Source organism: Dasypus novemcinctus, chromosome 17 (genome assembly GCF_030445035.2).
Source record: "Dasypus novemcinctus isolate mDasNov1 chromosome 17, mDasNov1.1.hap2, whole genome shotgun sequence".
NCBI classification, from domain to species: Eukaryota; Metazoa; Chordata; class Mammalia; order Cingulata; family Dasypodidae; genus Dasypus; species Dasypus novemcinctus.
In genome coordinates, this window is record NC_080689.1 from 35,979,179 (window position 1) to 36,003,290 (window position 24,112).

The 24,112-nt window shown below is 49.3% G+C and overlaps 1 pseudogene; it reads left to right on the top strand.

Annotated features, from left to right (window-relative positions):
• Nucleotides 1–21,584: 21,584 nt before the first annotated feature.
• LOC101444171 (small ribosomal subunit protein uS3-like) lies at nucleotides 21,585–22,380 on the top strand (annotated as a pseudogene).
• The last annotated feature ends 1,732 nt before the right edge of the window (nucleotides 22,381–24,112 follow it).

The following is a 24,112-nucleotide window of genomic DNA, read 5'->3' on the forward strand; positions in this document are numbered from 1 at the left end:
AGCAGTGAGGACACTGGAAGGAGTCAGGAAGCTTCACATCCACAGCTTCTTGCTCAAAAACACCTCAACCTCTCCCTGCATGGGACCAAAGCCCCTTGGTGGACTGCCTCCGTCTCAGCATTGAGAAGTGGGTCATAATCTGAGATTCAGGCTAAGGCTAGCTATCCAATACAGTTGTCACTCGCCGCATGTAGCTACTTAGTCTAAATTTAAATTAATCACAATTAAATAAAATCTAAAAATCAGTTCCTCTGTTGCACTAGCGAGCTCTCCATAGGCACATGTGGCTAGTGGCTACCTTATTGGGCAGAAAGATAGAGGCCATTTCTAACAGCTCAGACCATCTCCCCCAGCTCAGCAGTCTCTCTTGGACAGCACTAGCGGTGGTTTGGAGGGAGGTGAAACAGGGCTGATCAAATCCCCTTTACACTGACCTGGCTACAGAATCGACGTTGCAGCAATGCCTTCCCAACATTCCAGGTGGACGTTAGAGGCTTCCCTGCACTGCAGACCCTCCCGAGCTTCTTTCTCAACCCAGAAGACAGAGGAGATCGAGGAAGCTGTGGCTTTGGAAGCGCTGCCCGCCGCCCCCCACAGGAAAAACAGGTAACGTTCTTCTGATAACTAGGCTGACCGGGCAACCCCAGCACCCCAAGGGTCAGCTCCCACCCTGACATTGACCACCCCAGCTAATACCGCTGGGTGTCTGCCAACTGCACTTCCCAACGAGGCGGTGCTCACAGCTGCTTAGTGACTGGTTGACCCAGCGTGATGAAACCGCACAGATGCACCAATGATGGGGAACATTTCCCTCCTGACAACTCAGTGTCACCCTCCCCTCCCTCAAAAACTACCACCACCACCAGAAAAAAAAAGTGTCTATTAATATCCTAGTGTTTCAGAATTACCTGGTGGGAAGGGACTTGTTTATAATGCAGATTTCCCAGGCCACAACAAACCAATGGAAGCCATATCTCTGGGGTGGGACCCACTGAATTTGAGAACCACTGCTGGTGAGGAAGTAGCACAGGCACCATCTCAGGAGTCCCTGGAAACTCTGTGCCTTCTGGGCTCCCTGGTCAATTTGAGAACACACTGCCCTGGGGGGTTGAGCGAGGATGCTGGGACCTGGGGGAAGAGGTGTGTCTTAGCCCTTTGCTCTCCTTCCTTCTCCCCCAGCCGTGCACATACACATGCCCACACGCATGCACACACATGCACACACTGCTCCTAGGATCTGCTGGTAACAAACTTAGTTTAAAAGCCCGTTCTGGGAGCATTTGTGGCTCAAGGGGTTGAGCACCTGCTTCCCACATAGGAGGTCCCAGGTTCAGTCCCTGGTGCCTCCTAAAGACAAAAAAAAAACAACAACTCAGGGAGGTGATGTGGTCCAGAGCTTGAGCACCACCTCCCACATACGTGGCCCTGGGCCTCTGGTACCTCAAAAAAATAAGTAAATAGGGAAGCAGATGTGGCTTAAGTGATAGAGCTTCTACCTACCATGTGGGAGGACCTGGGTTTGATCCCTGGGGCCTCCTGGTAAAAAAGAAAAAGAGAAAGTGTGCCTACATGGTGAGCCAGCGCCCTCGTGGTGAGCCAGTGCCCGCCTGAGTGTCTATGTGGTGAGCCAGTGCCTTAGGCAAGTGAGTCATGCAGCAAAATGATGCATCGAAAGAGAGACGAGCTGGAGAGTCAAGGTGAAGCACAGCAGAAACCAGGAGCTGAGGTGGTGCAATTGACAGGGAACCTCTCTCCACATCAGAGGTCCCCAGGATCAAATCACGTGAATCCTAGAGGAGACAAAATGAGAAGAGAAGACAAACACAGACAGCAAAAACAGCAGGGTGGGAGGAGGGGAAGGGGAGAAACTAACTAAATAAATCTTTAAGTAAATGAATAAATATCCCTTGCAAGCCTGGGCTTGGGGCAGGGATGGGTGCCTGGCTTTCTCTCCTGGGCCCTGCTACCTAGACCCTGATGACTTACTGCAAAGAAACCTTTCTTTTCCCTAAATCAGAGTTTCACAACCTCTTTTTAACACTTGCCCCACTTTGGTGAGCATTAAGCTGTAACTACCTCTGGGATCTAATAGGCCATTTCCCTCTTTTTCTGCCCCTCTTAATATCTTGCTGTTTGTATTACAGAAATACAGAGGTTTCCCCCTTATTTTCCAAATATAAAATTGTAGGCACATAATACCTAAAAGAGCATATGGGTATAGTTCATTACCAGAAAGAAAGTCAGTAATGCTAGAGGAAAGTTTCTCAAACATGATCTTGCATCCAAATCAGCTGTAGGAGAGCAGGTGTGGCTCAAACTGTTGAGCGCCTGCTTCCCAAAATGGGAGGTCCTGGGTTCGGTTCCTGATGCCTCCTGGAAAAAAAAAAAACAAGCAAAACAAGCAAAAGAATCAATTCAAGGGAGCCGAATTTTCAGCTCCGGTACCCACCACCCCACCCCAAAAAAAGAATTTGTTAAAACCCCCCAAAGCTTCTGCTTCAGTAGGTCAAGAGTTGATTCCAAGAATTTGCATTCCTAATGAGTTACCAGGTGATGCTGATGCTGTAAGTTGGGGGACCCACACTTGGAGAACCACTGCTCTAGAAAGATCATACTCATACACTCCCAGCCCAAATCCAGAGGAAAGGCCAGAACTTTCTTTAAATGGGCCTAGTGTGCACTGCCATGATCACCTGGGGTCCCTTCTGTCCCTGGGCTCCCTCCCCCTTCAGAAGGGAGCATCTCTAGGACAAACCAACTCTGTTCTCAGCAGTGCCTGGGCCTCTCCTGGCGCATCCCTGCCCTGTCAGGCGACTAAGTCTCCATTTCGGGAGAGACTCTATCCATGCTAGCCATGAAGAGAGAAGGAAAAGAAGGTTGTGAGGAATGAAGAATGTTCTTGCCAAAGTATATTGAACACATGTTTTCACACTTTACACCCGGGAGGTTTGGAGTGTGTGTGCGGTGGCTTTCTGGGCAGATGTGTAGCAATCAAAGTAGAAAAGCCCTGTGGTGGGAAGCGGACTTGGCCCGGTGGTTAGGGCGTCTGTCTACCTCATGGGAGGTCCACGGTTCAAACCCCAGGCCTCCTTGACCCGTGTGGAGCTGGCCCACTCATAGCACTGGTGCACACAAGGAGTGCCCGGCCACGCAGGGGTGTCCCCCACATAGGGGAGCCCCACATGCAAAGAGTGCGCCCCGCAAGGAGAGCCGCCCAGCGTGAAAGAAAGTGCAGCTTGCCAAGGAATGGCACCTCACACACAGAGAGCTGACACAGCAAGATGATGCAACAAAAAAAGAAACACAGATTCCCGTGCCACTGACAACAACAGAAGCGGACAAAGAAGAACACACAGCAAACAGACACAGAGAACAGACAACTGGGGTAGGGGGAAAGGGGAGAGAAATAAATAAAATAAATACATCTGAAAAAAAGAGAAAACCCCTGTGGTGATTCTGAACAAGGCTGATGGAGAATTCAGGCCTCCTGTTCCAGCCAGGACTTGGAACGGAACAGTTGCAGAGCTTGCCCATTTATTTGGGCCTGGCATCGCAGCAGTGAAAGGTTTGTGGAGTAATGAGCACAAGATGGAGAACTTTTCTGATCTGCGTTTATAGGTTTTGGCTTCTTCCAAACAATCCATCTTGCGTTCTCACCCATAAAGCAGGCAAGCAGCCCTCTGACACCCTCATCTTGTTGGAAGTTTTACACTCTTTTTTGCTCTGGGAAACAATCTAGTTCTCTGCCATCCAGGCTGTCAGGCAGTAACAGATTGCCTGAACTCATTAAATTGTTTATGGGGCTCTCTCTGAAACCCCCAGCTCCTTCCTACAGGTGGGAGAAGCAATGGAAAATCTCTTGGCAACAACTTCTGTCCCCAGCTGTCCTGATGTGGCCCCTTGTTTAGCATCTAACACATTTCACAGTTAGTCCCTTTCTTCTGCAGGCTGGTCAATCACCACTGGAGTTTGCATTCAGTAAAAGAAAGGCACTTTGAGAGGAGAAATCACCCATATGGTGAAAGACTCAAAATCATGCCTTGCGAGGAAAGGCAGCAAGAAGTTGGAAGGCATAATCTAAAGGAGAAAACTCAGGGGGTCTCTCTTCTGTCTTCAAATATCCACAGAACTGTTAGGTAGAAACACCTTGACCTTGCTTCCCACAGCTCTAAGGGGAAGACCTGAGTTCAGCTTCTGGCTTAGGTTATTTGCCAGAGCGTCCTCCTTTACCAAGCATCCAGTGTGAGAGCTCTTGGGAGAGTTTCCTCTTCGTTCCCTCCCTCGGCACTCTCATCTCTTCTCACAGCTTTAATTATCATCTTTGGGGCTGATGGCTCCCAAATATATATCCATAGCCCAGATCACTTTTCTAAAATGTAAACTTGAGGGAAACGGATGTGGCTCAACCAATTGGGCTCCCATCTACCATATAGGACGTCTAGGGTTCGATGCCCAGGGCCTCCTGGTGAGGGCAAGCTGGCCCGCACAGCAAGCTGGCCTACGCAGAGTGCCAGCCCATGTGGGAATGCGGCCCTGCACAGGATTTGCTGCCCTACCTGGGAATGCCGTCCCGCGCGGGAAGGCTGCCCCAAGCAGGAGTGCCAGCCGATGTGGAGAGCTGGCGCATCAAAATGATGCAACAAGAGACACAGAGGAGAGAAAATAAGAAGTAGCAAAACAGGGAGCTGAGGTGGCACAAGAGAGTAATCACCTCTCTCCCACTCCGGAAGGTCCTAGGATTGGTTCCCTGACCAGCCTAATGAGAATACAAGCAGACACAGAAGAACACACAACAAATGGACTCAGAGAGCAGACAACGGGGAATGGGGAGTGTGTGAGAAATAAATAGAATAAATCTTTTAAAAAAAGAAAATGTAAACTTGTATTTTCAACTGCTTACTCACTTCTCCACTTGATAGCTCCCTGACATTTCCAGCTTAATATGTGCAAAAGTGAACTCTTGATCAGCACCCTCTAGCCCAAATCTTGTCCTCCCACAGTTTTTCCCCATCTCAGCAAATGGCACCAGCCTCCACCCAGTTGTCAAGTCAGGAATCCGAGATCATTTTTGGCACTTCCCTCTCATTCATACCTCACATCCAATCTATCCCCAAGTTCTGTTGATGCTACCTCGAAAATAGGTTATTGAGCTCCTCTACTCTCCGTCCTCATGGCCACCATCACCTTTCACAGAGACTATTGCAATTGCCCTCTAACTAGTCTCCTGCTTTCATGCTGACTGCCTCTAATCCATCCTCCCATACAACAGCCGGTGACACTTCTGGACACTGAACACCTGCTTGTGTGATATCCTTGCCTAAAACCTTGTGGTGAGAGTGGATGTGGCTCAAGCAGTTGGGCATCCACTTCCCACATGGGAGGTCCTGGGTTTGGTTCCCCGTGCCTCCTAAAGAAGACAAGCAAGACAGTGAGCTGACGCAGTGGGCTGGTGTGATGGCCTAGTGTGGGAGCAGCAGCAAGCTGACGTAATGAGGAGACACAACGAGAGACACAAGAAGCAGGGAGAAGATGTGGCTCAAGCTACTGTATGCCTCCCTCCCACATGGCAGGTCCTGGGATTGGTTCCCAGTGCCTCCTAAAAGATGAGCAGACACAGAGAGCACACAATGAGCAGATAGTGAGCACAAACAACGTTGGTGGAAAGGGGGGGCAGATAAATAAATAAATCTTTAAAACAACAACAACAAAAACAACCCTGTGGGGGGAAGCGGACTTGGCCCAGTGTTAGGGTGTCCGTCTACCACATGGGAGGTCCACGGTTCAAACCTCGGGCCTCCTTGACCCGTGTGGAGCTGGCCCAAGTGCAGTGCTGATGCACGCAAGGAGTGCCATGACACGCAGGGGTGTCCCCCACGTAGCGGAGCCCCACGCACAAGGAGTGCACCCCGTAAGGAGAGCCACCCAGTGTGAAAGAAAGTACAGCCTGCCCAGGAATGGTGCCGCACACATGGAGAGCTGACACAACAAGATGATGCAACAATTTCACAGATTCCCATGCCGCTGACAACAACAGAAGCGGACAAAGAAGAACACGCAGTGAATAGACACAGAGAACAGACAACAGGGGAGGGGGGTGGGGGAAGGGGAGAGAAATAAATAAATGTAAATCTTTATAAAAGAAACAAACAGAAAACAACAACCCTGTGGTGTACTCCGTTGCAGTTAGAAATAAAGTCCTGGCCCCTGCTAAGGCCTACTGGGCCCTGCCTGGTCTGGCCCCTGCCTCCCTCTCTCACCTCTTCTGGTCCCTCTCTCACCACTCTGCACCCCAGCACCCTGGCCTCTTTCAGCCACCCCAATGCGCCAGTTCTTTTATAATAGCTCTGCCTGGGCCAGCCTTCCCTCAGTGCCTCTCCACTCAGTCTTTTAATTCCCATCTTAAAGGCCATCTTTTCAGAGAAGTCATCTATTTTTATCTATTGCTGCATGACAAACTACTCCAAAATTTGGTGGCTTAAAACGACCATGGCCTTATGCCTTTCTCACGATTCTGTGGGCTTGACTGGATAGTTCTCAGCTGCTCGGCCTCAGGGGTCTCTCGGGGGGCCACAGTTTCATGGCAGCTGGGCTGAAACATCCCAGATGGCGCCACCGTGCCTGGCATCTTGGCAAGGATATCGCAGCTGGGACGCTGGGGTGGCTGGGCCTCTCCATGTGCTCCAGGGGCTCCCCCTCTCCATATGGCCTCGCCACATGGTCTCTCCAGCAGGGTGGCCAGACTGATTTGGGCCTGGAATGGTCCCATGATAAGCCTTGTTAGCAGAGAGAGCTGTGGATATGTACAGTTAGTATGTGAGTAAATGGTTTCCAGAAAAGAGGGTGTGATAGAGTGGAAAAGAGCAGGACTTTGGAACCCAAAGTTTAAATCCCACTTTTACCATAAGTTATTCTTTAGGTATCGATTAAGGCTCTTTTGGCTGCTAGTAATAGAAACGGATTCTAACTAGCTTAAGCAAAAGAGAGGAATATTTTGGAAGGACTGACAACCACAACTCAACAGCCTGAACAGATGCTTCTTTTTTCTAGAGTGTTGCCATTTACCTGCCTCAACCTCAATGTTTCCTTGTCCTGGTGCCTCTCATTCTTTGGTTTCAAATCTCAGATCTCCATGTTTCTCAAGATTCTATTTGACCCAGCTTGGTTCAAGTACCAAAGCCCTTAATCAACCAATCATCTAAGGCCACGGGGCAGAGTCACGTGGTACAGTCAAGGCAGCTCAGGGTATCCCCTGAGAATGGGGTATATGGCCAGAAAGGGCAGAGGCAGGCGGGGACCCCAAGAGGGATGTGCTACACAAGGTCAAGTTATTGGCATGCCTCAGTTTTCCTCATATCAAAGGCAGAGATAATCCACTTCAAAGTGGTTGAACACATTAATCAAAGCAATGTCCAAAGGTGCCTAACATATAGCGTTGAGAAATAAAAAGCATAACCTTGCAGAAAAAATATCTAACGAACCATTCCTACCCCTGCTTCTGTAAATCAGCCTGTGAGAACATGGCCTTCGCGGGAGAATATCAAACAAACGACTCCTGCCCCCGCTTCTGTAAATCAGCTCGCAAAAACACGGCCTTGCACCTGCATTCTGCTTCTGTAACCCTGCTTGCAAAATTTCGCCTACCAACACATTAGCCAATGAGCAAGAGTCATGCTGATCCCACATGAAATCCTATACAGACCTGTGAAGACTGAAAAACGGGGCTCAGAACTTGGGATTGACTTTCCTCTGGGCCCACACATAATAAATCTGTTCCTCCACTTCTCCAAGTGCCGTCTTGTGTTTCTCTGCCATTCAAAACTCCTGGCTTTGCTGCAACAACAGTAAAGGCTAAATTAACAGTAAGGATTGCTTTTTCAAAAAGATTTATTTATTTATTTCTCTCCCCTTCCCCCTCCCCATTGTCTGCTCTCTGTGTCCATTTGCTGTGTGTTCTTCTGTGTCACTTGCATTGTCAGGTGGCACTGGGAAACTGCGTCTTTTTGTTGCATCATCTTGCTGCATCAGCTCTCCGTGTGTGTGGCACCACTCCTGGGCAGGTTGCATTTTTTTTTCATGTGGGGTGGCTCTCCTTGAGGGGCACACTCCTTGTGTGTGGGGCACCCCCATGTGGGGATGCCCCTGCGTGGCATGGAGCTCCTTGCGCGCGGCAGCAGCACTGCGCGTGGGCCAGCTCACCATATGCATCAGGAAGCCCTGGGGATCGAACCCTGGACCCTCCGTATGGTAGACAGATGCTCTCTCAGGTGAGCCACATCCGCTTCCCTCTTACTGTTTTTAATACAGCAGTTTTCCTATTGCTGACTTACTCAACAAGCCAGCAATAGCTTCAGAACATCATCATAGTCTTCAGGAAGTGTTCTAGGTTCATCCTGGATTGCCTTGCCTGGGTCCTGAAATCAACCATTTCACCTAGTGCCCTCATTCTTTCTATGGAAAATGGTTGCTAAATGTGCTGATTGCCCTTGGGATGTTGCAGCTCCCAGGTGCTGTGGGGGACAGAGCTAGGGAACACACACACACTCATTTGCGTGTATTTTTCTCTCTCTCAAAATATGGAAAATTTTGAGTTCACACCAACACTTCCAATTTTGGTTCAGCACCCTGGGTTTATTCTAGTTTTCTTCCTTTCCATAAGTGTTAATTTCCTGATTTTGATGGCCATATTGTTACACAGTTACACAGGAGAATGTCCTACCTGAAAGAAATACACATTAAAGTATATTTACCCAGTGATGGAACATGAAGTTGGCAATTTACTCTCAAATGATGCAGAAAAAAAAATTATTTGAATCATACTTTCAATTTTTCTGTAAAGGGAAGCAGATGTGGCTCAAGCAATTGGGCTCCCGTCTACTATATGGGAGGTCCAGGGTTCGATTCCCAGAGCCTCCTGGTGAGGTGAGCTGGCCCACACGCCAAGCTGGCCTGAGTGGAGAGCTGGCGCAGCAAGATGATGCAACAAAAAGAGAGACAGAAGAGACACAATAAGAGACGCAGCGACTGGGGAGCTGGGTGGCACAAGAGATTGAGTACCTACCTCTCTTCCACTCTGGAAGTCCCAGGATCAGTTCCCGGTACCACCTAAAGAGAAGATAAGCACATACAGAAGAAACACACAGCAAATGGACACAGAGAGCAGACAATGTGTGTGGGGTGAATAAATGAATAAAAATGTTAAAATAAAACCCTTTTCTGTAAGTTTGAGACTGTTTCACGATAAAATTTATTAAAAAACAAGAGGTTAATCCTATCATGACTAACCTCACACATATGTCATTTCTTACATGGGCAGGTAGGGCTGTAGAATAAATTCTTAAAAGGAGAAATGCTGCCAAAGGGCCTGTGCATTAGTAGTTTTAACGCAGTTGCCCAAATTGCCCTCCATAGAGGTATCACCAATTTGCATGACCATTGGGAAGAAGGAGAGGCTCTCCCCTTAACACAGTGCTTTATCAAATGTTTGGATTTTTAAAAATAATTCAGTTGGTAAGAACAGTTGTGTTATATAGCTTTGATTTGCATTTCTCTGTTGTGAGTGAAATTTGAACGTCTTTTAAGAGACTTAAAAGCCACTTGTATTTTCTTTTCTTTGAGTGGTAACTGCAAAATCTTTACCCAAGTCGTTGTTGACTTGTTTTGTTATCATTATTGATTTAGGACCTGTAGATAATATGGAAATGAGCCCTAGAGGAGTACTAAATCGTTCCCCCAGTTAGTCACTTGTCCTTTGACAAGTTTTCATGCAGATGGTTTTCATTATTATATAGTTGAATTTATTTTATTTTATGCCTTTCCAGGTTTTGTTTCGTATGTACAAAAGATTGTTAAAAATCTTTTCCCTCAACTTCTTCTAGTGGATGTATTAATTATTTATATTTATATTTATATTGAGGTACTGGACATGTTTGAAGTTTATCCTGATCTAATTCCATTTTTTATCCAGATGTAACCCCATTTACTGAGTTATTCATCTTTTCCCCACTGATGTGAAATGCCTTATTCCCTGAATTTCTGAAAGAGATTTCCGTTCTGGTCCACAGGTCTGCCACAGCCACTCTCTGGAGACCACCCCTGGGGAGGTACTGAATCTGTTGTACTCAGTAATGCAATGTTTTAATTATTGTTGCCTTATAATAACTAGTGTTCAGTTACTCTAAGGTGCCACTGATTGTAATGACCGCAATCATTTCATGTACACTAGGAAAGAAAACACCTGCTACCAATCAAACCATGACATGATGCTTTTCCTTAAAAAACTTAAAAAAAAAAAAATCTTCTCAGTGTTTATTTGGGTAATGAAGCACTCGTAAGTAGGCCGCCAGAAGCGGGCAGCAAGGCATGCCCCCCTTAAAATTTTTAATTTTAAAATCTATACATATTGAAAGAGTATTTTAGACTTACTTGAACATGGAGTTTTATCATATATCCCTCCCCTAGGAAAAATCTTATCCCTGCATCAATAAAAATCTTATCCCTGCATCAATTCAAGTTTATTTAACAACTCCCCCCACCTCATACACACGACCTGGCCAGCTGAGCCGCAGAGCCCTCTCGGACTACCTGTGCATGGAGGCGTGCGAGACCCACCTTCCGCAAAGCCCAGGCCGCAGGGGCCGTGCTGGGTATTGCAGTGTTCTCCTTCCCCCCACCACCCGCAGTTCCGTCCGCTCACCCCACCCACCGCTTTGGATGTCTCTTTCACAGTGAGGAGTACACGACTGGTAGTCCCGTCAGACATTCCAGAGGCACAACCCCTTATTCCAAGCAGCGCTGCCGAGCCGCCTGGGTGCTGCCCTAGTGCAGGCTCTGCTGGGGCAGGCCCGCGGCTGGGCTCCGAGCAGGTGCTAGGGAAAGAGGAGCTTCCCGCTTTGTGGGGTCCCTGGGGAAAGCGAGCCTTCACCAGATACCCTCACCTGGCCTGGCCTCCATGCTTGAAGTGGCCAGGCCGGAAGACTGACCAGTGACAATGGCAGCAATGTCCCGTTGCTGGCAGGAAAGCTCTATTGTCTAATTTTCTGACCTCAGCATCCTAGAATTGTGGGGCAAGCCTATTTTCAATTTGTTTTAACAGAGCTTCTCTTGGTGGCAATTCCATCCAATTAAGCCAACTCTGCAGGTTCCCAGGCAGCGAGGGCTTTGTGTACAAGCTATATTTAGTGCCCAGGTGGCAGGGGGACATCTGCCACGCTGAGCCCAGCACGGCTGCGCTCACCAGCCCAGCAGTGGCAGGATGGCTCCCGAGGGTTCGTGTGGCAACATGAGGGTTCAACTTGCTCCACTAACTCAGGCACCTCCCTCCCTGGCCCCCCGCCCCACGGCTTTGGAAAAGTCACCTCAGGTGGCACTGAGCCTCTTCATGGGCACCGTGCCCTGGGCTTGCTGCCTTTTTAGAGGTCTGCAGAAAATACTTGAAGCCAGAATTTAAAAATTGTATTAGCTCCAAAAGACAAAAATGTCTACATTGACATTAGCAAATGTTAATTAAATGTCCATAAAGTACCAATAGTCACCTACAAGTCTACCCTCCTCTTATATTTATATAATATATATCTAATAAATAAGTAGTTATGTTTTGATATAATGGTATTTATATATAATAAAAGAACAATATGGATGTTCTAGTAATAAAGCTAGAAAGTCCTTTCAAATTTTCTAGAGCAAAGAAATGTTATTTAACATGGGCTATTGGTGTGTTTCAATGTTCAAGGTATGTGGGCTCCCCCGAGGTCAGCCATGGCCTGGCCCAGGTGTGTCCTCGAATGACCATGAAGACTCTGGCTCTGGGCCAGGCTTCACCCTCACCTCACTGGCTCCTCTGTTTCTGAGGCCCGTTAGCTTAGGCCAGTAGGATCCTGGCCTCACCTGGGCCCCAACGTGCCACAGCAGAGCTACTCACAGTGGAAGCCAGCAACCACCTGCAGCCTTTGGCTGTTAAATGGGCAGTTGCCTGGGTTCTGGTTCCTTCTGGATCAGATTATCATTGGTTTAACAAGCTCCCCAGGTGATTCTGATACAAAATAAGGTTTAAGAACCAGCGTTCGCAGGGATCTGCTTCTTCTGAGCCAGCTTGGCGAGGAGCTGGTCTCAGGAGATGAAACCAGGACCCTGCAAGGCTGGACCTGGGGCCCGGGTAGGAGGTTTAGGACTGGATGGGACACTGGGCAAAATCAAAAGACCAACAGATGGAGGCTTGTGTCCTTTCTGGCTCCCGAGTTCTCCCATCTGCCCCAAGCCAATCCTTGGGCCTCAGTCTACGGTGTTTAGGCTCGAGCAGGAATTCTCTAGAACTGGGCTAAACATCCAGAGTGGGGCCAGAGGGATAGGCATGATGTGTTTGTGTGTGTGAGGGTGGCTCTTGTTTGTTCGTTTACTCATTTGACAGTCTTCCAACCAATGTTAATTGAACACCTACTGTGTGCCAGGCATTGAACTAGGCCCTGGACATACAGTACTGGGCCAAAATGGATATTCTAATTCCCCCTTATGGGGCACACAGAGCTAGCACAGTTGCTGGCAGATGCTGACAGCTGCCTGGGCCCAGCTCAAGTTGCTGGGAAGTGAAGGTGGGGTCATGGGCCAGAGGACGGGGTCCTCTCTCACTCCAAGAGAAGAAGAGGCCTTGGGCCAAGGCCGTCTCTGGGATGTCTGTGGAAGGGTTTTGCATCATCAGCCAATCAACCAGTGAGTCTTAACAACTGCCACTTTCCCCCTCTCATCTATCCATCTCCAATTCCTGTCCATTCTATGTCCAAAATATCTCCTATCTGCCTAGTGCTCTCCACTGACACATCCCAGCCAAACCACTTTTATTCCTCCCCAGCAAGATGGCAAGAGCCACTGGCCACTGTCACTGCAAGCTCATCCCCTCCCCCCAACATGTCTCCAACAGATTTATTTTGTTTGAAAGGAATGGATTTTGAAAGAAAAAACATGGGGCAGGGAGAAGTATGGACTACAAAATAAATACAAATGTAAGTTGCTAATTGTGTGGCTTTTTAAAAATTTCTTTGTCTTTATTTATTTTTTCAATATTACATTTAAAAAATGAGGTCCCCATATACCCCCCCATCCCTCTCACCCCACTCCTCCCATATGCTAATTGTTTTATAACCACAACAAACCAGTACAGAGAATGCCCCATACAAAACAGCACAATAAAGTTTGGGAGACCAAGGTTTTCCCTTAGCAAGGATTTCGGTCCCTGGTATCTAGAGTTCAGGCTGTGTCTTTGTCACTGGGTGGATTGCTGGATGTGTGGCACAGTCCATGCTTTGAACCGAAGAATGGTCATGTGGCGCAGATGGAAGGAGATGAAGTGCTTGGTTGTGTGCCGCATAGTTCCTGAAAGTCCTCCCCCGTGCAGTGCCAGGTGGGTTGGCCTTCTTGTCACACTCCTTGACATGGGCTGCACTGGCCCTCTCTGCTATATTTCTCCAGCGCCAGAGTAGTGCACTCTGAGTCCTGTTGCATCTCTGTCAACATGTCCCCATTTTTAATCACAGCCTTTTGGTTGCACATGGTTACTGAGGAGCAGGATTGGCCGACTGCAACAGCTCAGGCTTGGTGAGAGCTGCTGTGGAGCATCTCCAAACTCGGTCTTCACCACCTCCAATACTTTATCCCTGTAACCCCTTTCCAGAAACTTTGATTCCCCTGCTTAAAAGCACCTCCAGGGAAGTGGGTGTGGCTCACTGGTTGAGCACCGTCTTCACACGTACAAGGTTCCAGGTTCAATTCCCAGTGCATCCCCCCTCCCCCAAAAAACCAGCTCCAGTGACTCCCCAGCGCTCTTAGAATAAACCCCATGCTACCTGCTGTGATTCCTAAGACTCCCGATGATCTGGCCCCAGGCTTTCTCGCCAACCTTGACCCAGGCCAATGTCATCCTGGCTCATTCTACTTCCTGCCAGTCTGCAGACCCTGAGGATGCTCACACATACCTGGAAAGCTCTTTCTTGCTTCCTTCCCTTTGCCTATATGCAAGGCAAAGCAAGGGAGAGGAAGGAGCCAGATTCCCTTCATTGCAACAGATTTGAGGAGATTTATTGAACAAAAGAATTGTTTTCTCTGATACTGAATAAAAAATCATCCCAAAACTTAACAGCTTAATACTCTAAACATGTATATGCTCACACTGCTTCTGTGGGTCAGGTATTTGGAAGCAGCTGAGCTGGGTGGTCTGGCTCACAGTCGTCTCACATGAGGCTGCGGACAAGGGGTGGCCAGGGCTGCCATCATCTGAAGACTTGACTGGGGCTGGAGAAGAGACTTCCAAGACAACTCATTCACAGGCCTGCCAAGCAGGTGCGGGCTGCCACCTAGGACCCCAGGTCACCACCACATGGGCTTCTCCATATTGCTGCTGAAGAGGCCTGGTGACATGGCCACTAAATCCCTCTAGAGTGGGGAACTCCACCAGCACAAGCCAAAGTCACATTGTCTTACCCAACCTAGCTTTGGAAGTCATGCTACATCACCTCCGCAACATCCTCTTGGCTACCCAGTTCTGCTCTCTGTCCAGGGAGAGGACCATGCAAGGGCGTGAATCCCAGAGGTGGGGTTCATGGGGCCATCCTGCAGGCTGGCTGCCAAGGACTGAAGCGCAGTGCCCAGTATACACGCGGTAATTCAGAGAAGGGCACAGTCTCTGGGGTAATTCAGGTTGGTTTGATGAAAGAGCTTGACTGGCTCTGGATCCTGAAGAGTGATGAGCAACTGGAGAGTTGTCTGTGAGTGGAGGAGAGGCACTCAGGTGGGAGCTCAGCAGGAGCCAGGATCGGGCACCCATGAGCATGCTCATGAGAGGGGAGCGATCTAGCTGAAGTATAGCGTGCATGCAGTGAGCTAGAGGTCATGAGATGGTACATTTGGGTGACATCAAAGATGCCATTTAGTTTTTTTGTTTTGTTTTGTTTTTAGGTAGCGGGGATTGAACCTGGGACCTTGAACATGCGCACACGCAAAGCAGACGCTCAACCACTGACCTACCCCTGCTCCCCTATGGCGATTGGTTTTGATGAGTTGGTAATAGGGAACCATGGCGAGTGCTAGAGCTGCCTGCCTTTGAAAGCAGTGTTTTAAGATGCAGAGTCCATGAAGGAAGGAACTGCTGTGCATGGGTTTAAGGGACAGCTTGGCGACTCACCGGCGCTGGCTTTTGTTCTGTAGGCCTCAGCAGTCTCCTCGTCTCAGCTGGGCCCAGTGAGGGGTGATGAGGCGCAGGCCGTGGGGGCAGGCCGGGGCCCCCCTCTCAAAGTGCCTGGAGCCTGGGTGAAGAGACATGTGAAAAGAAGAGTCTGCTTTTTGGGGGGTTGCCTGGGCTTTTGTTAATAAATCTCCAGCGGGATGTTTCCGCCACTGCCTTTTTTTAGAGACATGAAGAGAGGAGAATTGAAAACATTTCCTATGTTGAAATGAAAGGCCCTATTTAATCCTGTCACCATCTGCCTTCGCTAGAGGCTGGGAGCCCACACGCCGGGCTCCCTGTTTCCTAGCAACGGGGCAGGCACACCTTCCCCATTAGAGCAACCGCCAAGTGCAGGCACCGCTCCTGTCCCGGGAACTGCAAATGAGCCGCCCTGAACAGGTGGCCCAGCCCTCCCTGGCCTGTTATCTTCCTCTCCCTTCCCAGAGTCTCAGGGCAGCAGGCCCAGCCCTGAACTAACCCGTTAAGTCCCTGGAGTGACCCTCGGCGCCCCAGCCCACCTCCTTTTCCTCAGAGGTGGTCTCAGATTCCTGGGGCTGCTGTAAAAGAGTCCCACAGAAGGGTGTCTTATGACAGAAATTTACTCTTACTGTTCTGGAAGCCAGAAGCCTGCAGTCAAGGTGTGTTGCCCTGTCCAGGCCTCTCTCTGGGCCTCTGGTGGCTCCGGCGATCCTTGGCATTCCTTAGTGTGTAGATGCATCACCCCCATCTCTACCTCCATTTTTGCGTGGCTTTCTCGTCTGTGTCTCTCTGTCTTCTTCTCTGTCTCTTTTAAGGACACTTGTCTTTGGGTTTAGGGCCCACCTAATGCAGGGCCATCTCCTCTTGAGAGTCTTACCATAATTGCAACTGCAAAGACTCTTACTCCAAATCAGGTCATGTTCTGAAGTTCAAGGTAGACGCGTCTTTTTGGGGAACCACTCTTCAATCCATGACAGGGCCCATTGCGTCTCCTGGGCTCCTCCTGTCTGGGAGAAAGTGTTTGATGGACTATTAGGGACAGTATATAGGATGCCACTGGGTCCACGGCCAAGGGGTGTGTGCTTTGAAAGTGGAGCTTGGACAGGGCAGCACCTTAAACAAAGAGGGTGCGGCCCCATGGTGGAATGTAGATACGGTGGTCCCCTGGGAGATGGGTGCCCACACGCTGTGTCTTCCTGATGACCCTGCTCCCCACGGGCAGCAGCCAGCTCTGCCCGTGCAGCTGTGCACACTGAGACCACCCCCACATCTCCTTCCAGCAGGAGGGGCTCTTGCACCTCCCACCTCCTGCAGGGCCCTTTAGAACCCCTTCTCCCTCTGAGAACCCGGCAGAGATGAGCTGAGATGCCCCACCTGGAAGTGGGGTGCTAAAGGGGTTCCCCAGGATCCAGGAAGGAGCCCTCTACTTTCCCACTCATAAAGAAGACAGTCATCCGCAGCTCTGGGGGAGTCTCCATTTCCCCAAATATCCCCCTCCCTCCATCTGGAATCCATTCCTTCTCGTTTTTATTTTTAAAAATATCATATGCATTTATTTATGTATTTTGAATAGGTAATACATTCTCCCGGTTCTAGACTCAAAAGGGACCAAAGGGTATTTTGTGAAAATTCTCCCTCTGCCATCCAGTTTATCTCCCCAGAGGCCACCAATGCATCAGTTTATTTGTTCCCCAAGGATATTTTACATGTTGTCATCTATTTTCTTCTCCCCCTCTTTTCTGCACAAATGGTAGCTACCATACCTCATTTTGTCACTTGCTTTTTCACCTGCCAATGTAGCCAGGGAGATCTGTCCGTATCGGCCACAGTGAGCTTGCTTGTATTATTTTAAGCAGTGGAAATATCCATTGTACAGATACCATAACTCATTGCCCGTCCCCTCCTGGTGGGCACATCAGCTGATTCCTATATGCCCTGCTGCTTTAAATGAGGCTGCGATGAATAGCCTTGTGCGCGTGCGTGGGAATAAATCTGTAGGCTAAGTTGCTAGAAGTGGCTTCATTGGGCTCTGCCTTCCTCTGCCACAAACCTTTTGGCTTCTCAGGCCCTCGACTGAAGGAAACAGCTGCCAAGGGCCTGGCTGGGTTATTTGAACATGGTAAGAATTCTGCAGGTGGAAACGTGAAACCCCCTTGATGTAGTTACAGAGGCGGCATAGTAATTTCAATGTGATTCAAAAGACCACGTAACTTTTACGCTGCTACTAAACCTGCCACAAGCTGAAGCCACGCCTCTAGGCAGGATCTGTGTCCAGGTCCCTCAGAGTGGCCTGGAGCCAGGGATTGCAGATCTGGGTTCTGGTGCCAGGTCTTTGGGACCTGGTCAAGTACTTGCCCCCTCTGGGATGGTAAGTTCGTTCACCCCTGATGTTCTCTCATTGTCAGAGTTGAGGTTGGATAGGAAGACGTATTCTAGAGGCAACTCTGAGCCGTTCCTCCAACAGCAATCTCATCCTCTATTTGTGACAACAGTGGGGATGAAATAATAGATCCCACCTTGCCCTTCCCGCTGGTGGATTTATTTCCAGTTTTATGTCCTTGGCATTCCTAACGACGAGAGTTGAGGGAGCATCTCTTGGTGTTCTCTTCCTGTCCCTGATTAGACAACCTGCAAGGCCAGCACGGGCCAAGGGCAGGTGACCTGTGGGGCCTTGGCCAGCAGGGCAAGGGGGGAGGTTTGCTGTGGGAGTTGCCAGGGCCAGAACAGACCCTGTCCTGTGAAGAATTTCTGCCTGGAGACCTTGGATACTGATAACTAAGATTTTCCTGGTACTTTACACTTTACAAAGAGCTTTCTCACAGGCTTTCTCAGTTAATGTGTGGTTCAACCATATTCTTAGTTACAGGGGATTTAAGCAGAAAAAGAATTACCGAGTATCCTTAGAGGTAGTTCACAGACTGATGGAGGCCTGCTGGGACTTCGGCCCAGTGAACGCTAGAGGAGTGGTGGGCATGGGTCCTGAGGAGAATTAGCTGTGTCCTGCAATTCTCCTACCTCAGGGGGTTCCATGATGGTGTCCCCTGGCAGAGCAGGGCTAGCCTCCTCAGCAGAGGTGGAGAGGCTGCTTCTGCGGGGGAGACCTCTACAGGTTTACCTCAGATGGGAGTGGAAGTGCTGCTTCTACTGCAAAGAAGACTCAGCAGAACTTAGGGGATCAATGATCTGCCTCTATGTCCCCATTCCAATTTTCAGGACTGCTTTCCTTCCAAGCCAATGCCCTTGCTTTAACAGCAAACACTCCACAAGGCTGTCAGTTCAATTCATGTTGTAATTCAGCTACTCACACATGAGACACTGGGTTTGGTCTTCAGACATCTCAGTCAGCAGATATAGAAGAAAAGAGTTTCTTTCAAGGCACATGTAAAAACTTTCATGTCATTTGTGTGGCACTTGAGCTGAGAATGTCAAGCCCTGAGCTCATCTTTTTCTCCTCCCACTTTCTCCAGTGTACTTAGGAATGACTAGCCAATCTCATACTCTTTAGCTTTACAAAAATGTTCCAAAATTTCAGATATTGATCATACAGAATCTTGACTCTTATATGTGTTTGATTAGGAGAATCCAAAGATGATATTGTATGTTTAGCCACATAATGCTATGGACCATTAGTGCCCTCTTTAGCACTGAAAATAGAGACATCAGTACTTTTAAATCTAATCAGATTAAAGAACCAATTCCCCAAATCCCAGATCTACTTCAGAAAACTCCTCCTTAAGATTCCATTCTTTCAGCACCACTCTTAATGCCAAAATCTGTGTCATATTGGGTTCTCCAGAGAAACAGAGCCAGCAGGGAGCTGGGAGAATAGGCTGGAGGCTGGAAGTTCCAGGGAGTATGCTGTTGAATGCTTGACTGAATTCCTTAGACTGGAAACTCAGGCAGGGTACAGTCTAGAGGCAGAAGTTCTCCTGATCCCTGGAACCCTCACTTCTTGCTCTTAAGACCTTGTAGCAGTTTGATATGGTTATGAATTCCAAAAATAGATATTGGATTATGTGTGTAATCTGGTCTGTACCTGGGTGTGATTAAGTTATGATTAGGCTTTGATTGGGCCACATCATTAGATAAAAGACATGGCAAAGGACAGAGTTGAGTGTTTTTTTTTTTTAAGATTTATTTTTTATTTATTTCTCTCCCCTTCCCCCCCTCCCCCAGTTGTCTGCTAGCTGTGCCCATTCGCTGTGTGTTCTTCTGTGACTGCTTCTATCTTTATCAGTGGTACCGGGAATCTGTGTTTCTTTTTGTTGCATCATCTTGCTGTGTCAGCTCTCCATGTGGGAGGTGCCATTCCTGGGCAGGCTGCACTTTTCTTTCGCACTGGGCAGCTCTCTTTATGGGGCGCACTCCTTGCGCGTGGGGCTCCCCTATGTGGGGGAAACCCCTGCCTGGCACAGTACTCCTTGCAGGCATCAGCGCTGCACATGGGCCAGCTACACACAGGTCAAGAAGGCCCGGGGTTTGAACCGCAGACCTCCCATGTGGTAGGCGGACACCCTAACCACTGGGCCAAGTCCACTTCCTGACTTGAGGATTTTTGATGTTGGAGTTTTGAGGTTGGAATTTGATGCTGAAGCCTTAAGCTGGAGCCCCAGGAAGTAAGCTCTCAGAGGAAACAGAAGCAAGCCCCAGGAAGAGAGGAACCCTGAGTCCAGGAAGAAGCAAGCCCTGGGAAGAGAGGAACCCTAAACCCAGAGAGAAGCAAGATCCTGGAAGGGAGGAACCCAGGAAGCCTGAACCCTCACAGACATCAGCAGCCATCTTGCTCCAACATGTGAAAATAGACTTTGGTGAGGGAAGTAACTTATGCCTTATGGCCTGGTATCTGTAGGCTCCTACCCCAAATAAATAACCCTTTATAAAAACCAACCAATTTCTGGTATTTTGCATCACTACCCCTTTGGCTGACTGCTACAGACCTCCAAGGATTGGATGAGGTCCTCCTATATTATGGAGGATCATCTCCTTTATTTAAGGTCAAGTGTTTGTAGATGCTACTCCCATCTAGAAAATGCTGCCACAGTAACAACCAGGCCAGTATTTGACCAAATAATTTGATTCATGAAATTAGCCTCTCTGCGGTGAGGGTAGCACAACATTGTAAATTAATACCACTGAATTGTACTCTTAAAAATGGTAAAAATGGGAAAATTTATGTTTTATACATATGTCAACACAATAAAACTTAAAAACGAAAGCAAAAAAAAACCTAAGCCAGGTCAGGTCACCATTCTGCTTAGAATCCTCAATGGCTCCCTAGCTCACTCAGAGGGAAAATCAAAATCCTAATGGTGGCCCACAAGGCCCTCCACAAATTGAGATAAGAGGAGACCTAAGCAAGCATAGGGATTAACCTGATTCAGACTGGCTGCGGGGGGGGCTAGGATCGGGGGAGATGGGCAGTGAAGGAGACTCTTCAGGTGAGTCCACCAGCCCGCATACCTAGAGTTCTACCTTTCCTCATGGATCTCTTTGGGAGGCCTGCTGCTGCCATGGCACCCCCCCCTTTAAGGGGGCCTGGCAGGAAGCAGACTTGGCCCAGTGGATAGGGCGTCCATCTACCACATGGGAGGTCCGTGGTTCAAACCCCGGGCCTCCTTGACCCGTGTGGAGCTGGCCCACACACAGTGCTGATGTGCGCAAGGAGTGCCCTGCCATGCAGGGGTGTCCCCCACGTAGGGGAGCCCCACGCGCAGGGAGTGCGCCCGTGAGGAGAGCCGCCCGGTGTGAAAGAAAGTGCAGTCTGCCCAGGAATGGCGACGCCCACACGGAGAGCTGACACAACAAGATGACGCAACAAAAAGAGACACAGATTCCTGTGCCGCTGACAGCAACAGAAGCGGACAAAGAAGACGATGCAGCAAATAGACACAGAGAACAGACAGCTGCGGCAGGGGGGAGAAGGGGAGAGAAATAAATAAATCTTTAAAAAAGGGGGGGAGGGCCTGGCTTCCCTTGAAGTCTTTGGCTCTGGCCTTAAGGTGAACCTCCCACCCCAGCAGACCAGAGACAGGGTGTCATTTTCAGGGAGGAATTCACTCGATCCATGGCAGAACTGAAGGAGACAATCTCCAGCTTTGTGAATCCTGCAAAAGGATCGTCTCCTCCAGGGAGCACCAGTTCTCCCTTGGGCTTCCAGAAGAAGCCTCTGGTGGTCAAAGGAGCTGGGAAATGCACTGCGCTTGCCTCCGAGATTCACGAGGCCCATTGGCAAATGAGGATCTAAGACAGGGGTTCTCAACCCTTTTTCTTCCGTGGGCCCCTTTGCCAGTCAGGTGGAAACCACGGACCCCTTACTAAGTCCTCTCACTTGGGCCCCTTGCTAAGTGTGATTTATATATCACACCTGCCTTTCCTTTCGCCTGCGCGCGGTGGCAAGATGGCGGTGCAAATTTCCACGAAGAGGAAGTTTGTCGCTGATGCATCTTCAAGGCTGAACTGAATGAGTTTCACACTCGGGAGCTAGTTGAAGATGGCTCCTCTGGAGTTGAGGTTCAAGTTACACCAACCAGGACTGAAATGTTTATTCTGGCCACCAGCACACAGAATGTTCTCGGTGAGAAAGGCCAGTGGACCTGGGAATTAACCGCTATAGTTCAGAAGAGGCTTGGCTTCCCTGAGGGCAGGGCAGAGCTTTATGCTGACAAGGTGGCCACAAGAGGTCCCTGCGCCATTGCCCAGGCAGGGTCTCGGCAGTACAGACCTAGGAGGGCCTGCTGTGCGGAGGGCCTGCTGTGCGGAGGGCCTGCTGTGGCGGGCTGCAGGTGATCAGGGAGAGTGGAGCCAAGGGCTGGGAGGTCGTGGTGTCTGGGAAACGGCAAGGACGGAGGGCTAAATCCATGAAGTTTGCGGATGGCCTAATGATCCACAGTGGGGACGTGGTCAACTCTCATGTCGATACTGCTGTGCACCATGTGCTGCTCCGACAGGGTGTACTGGGGCGTCAAAGTGAAGGGCATGCTGCCCTGGGGCCCAGGTGGTGAGATCAGTCCTCAGAAGCCCCTGCCTGACCACGGGAGCATCGTGGAACCCAAAGGTGAGCTCCTACCCACCACTCCCAGCTCAGAGCAGAAGGGTGGGAAGCCAGAGCTGCCTGCATGCCCCAGCCACCAGTCCCTACTGCGTCAAAGGGTTTTCTTGACAGATGGATCTGGAGTCTGGATGTTGTTCTATAAGGACGTTTAATAAAACTTTTTAAAAAGTCAAGAAAAAAAAAATATGTATATATTATACCCCCACCAACATGTCCCCACAAGAATAAAGGTTTTTTGAATTTCAATTCGAGCTCATGACCCTTTGTTAAGAACCCCTGCTCTAAGTCCTGCGGGTAACAGATCCAATTACCTTTGTTTAATATAGTGTTTCCAAGTTCACTTGACCATGAAGCTCTTTTATTGCACACTAACTATTAATATTCAGCAGAGCCCACTTTAGGATTATGGAGCTCCTTCCTCAGAGACTGGGCGCCGGACTGATGCTCAAATGCCTTAGGCTCTGGAGGTGCAGGGCTGGCTGGAGGCCAAGGCATGGCCTCTAGCCCCTCAGCAGCCTTGAGTGCTGAGAGCCTTCGGTGTCTTTCCTGGGGGGGATCTCACAAAAGTACAGGACACAGGGGCAGAGCATCTACTCTGCTATGATGCCCATGAGTCACCAATTTAAGATGTTAAAAGAATGAGCTATGGTTCGGGGACCAGGGTTCAAGTCCTGGCTCTGACACCTACCGGCTGTGTGACCTTGGACAAGTTCCTTAACTTCTCTGAGCCTCAGTTCCCTCACTAGAAAAAAGGCATTGCTCCTAATTCTGAGGGTTGTTGTCAGAATTCAATGAGACTGCATACATAAGGTGCTCAGCACAGTGCCTGGCACCTAGTAAAGGCTCATAGAATGCTAGATTTTTTTTTTTTTTTTTTTTGGTCATGCCAATCTGACCCCATCCAATCCTACTCAAAGCCCAACCCAAGTGCATCCTCCCTGGAAAGCCTTTCCTGACTCCGCTGGCCCTCGCTGAGTGGCTCCTTCTCTGGCATTTGACCCCCACGTTCTGCCTTGCTCATGAACCATGCCGAGGAAGTCGAGCTTGCAAAAATGCCAAGATAGGGTCTGGCATGTGAGGTGTTGAGTCCCAGGGAACTTGGGGAGATGAGCCTCCTACTCAGGGACAATGTCACCCTTGAATTTGTCTCCGAGGCAGTCCCCTTCTTGCATGAGAAAACCCATTTTGGCCATTTGACTTATTTTCTCTGTATGCTGGCCATGCTCATCACTCTATTTTTCCTGCTGGGAAGGACCAGCTAGATTTCTCTGAGCATCAGCGAGTTTTTTTCTCCAGTTTGATAACCAGGTGTTTTCCGTGACTACTGTGTTGCAGCCCAAAGCCAGTACTGAGGGTTTCCCTAGTAATGAGCCTTCGAGAGAGACACTGCAAGGCAAGAGTCAAGGTCCCTGGACTGCTGACTGCTGTGCTCTGACAAACCTCTGCTCTTCTGGGTAGGCGTGGGGAACTGTGGGTCTCGCTCTGAAACCCTGGCAAGAGGGCATGCACGCCTGAGGGCTCCACTTGCCAAGGGCTCTGCTCTTTCTGGACGATTTCTCAGAGCTTTAGATCCCTCTATAGGAGAAAACTGTCATCACCAGCCTATCCCCACATACCGGGTCCCAGGGTGGGTTGAGACAGTGTCAGGAAACGGGTGCAGTCTCTCTTCCACGTGCCAACTCAAGCTCATGTCAGGCCAACGGCCCTCTGAACTCAAGCCAACAACTCAGCTGTGCCCGACAACACCAGAGGCTTCCACGGCTCCCACGCCCCAAGGGCTGCCAGGCACCAGGAGAGAAGGCCCCATCTCTACTTTGGACCACTTCAAGCTGACACTCAGAATCAGGGAACATCAGAGCTGCAACACCATTTAA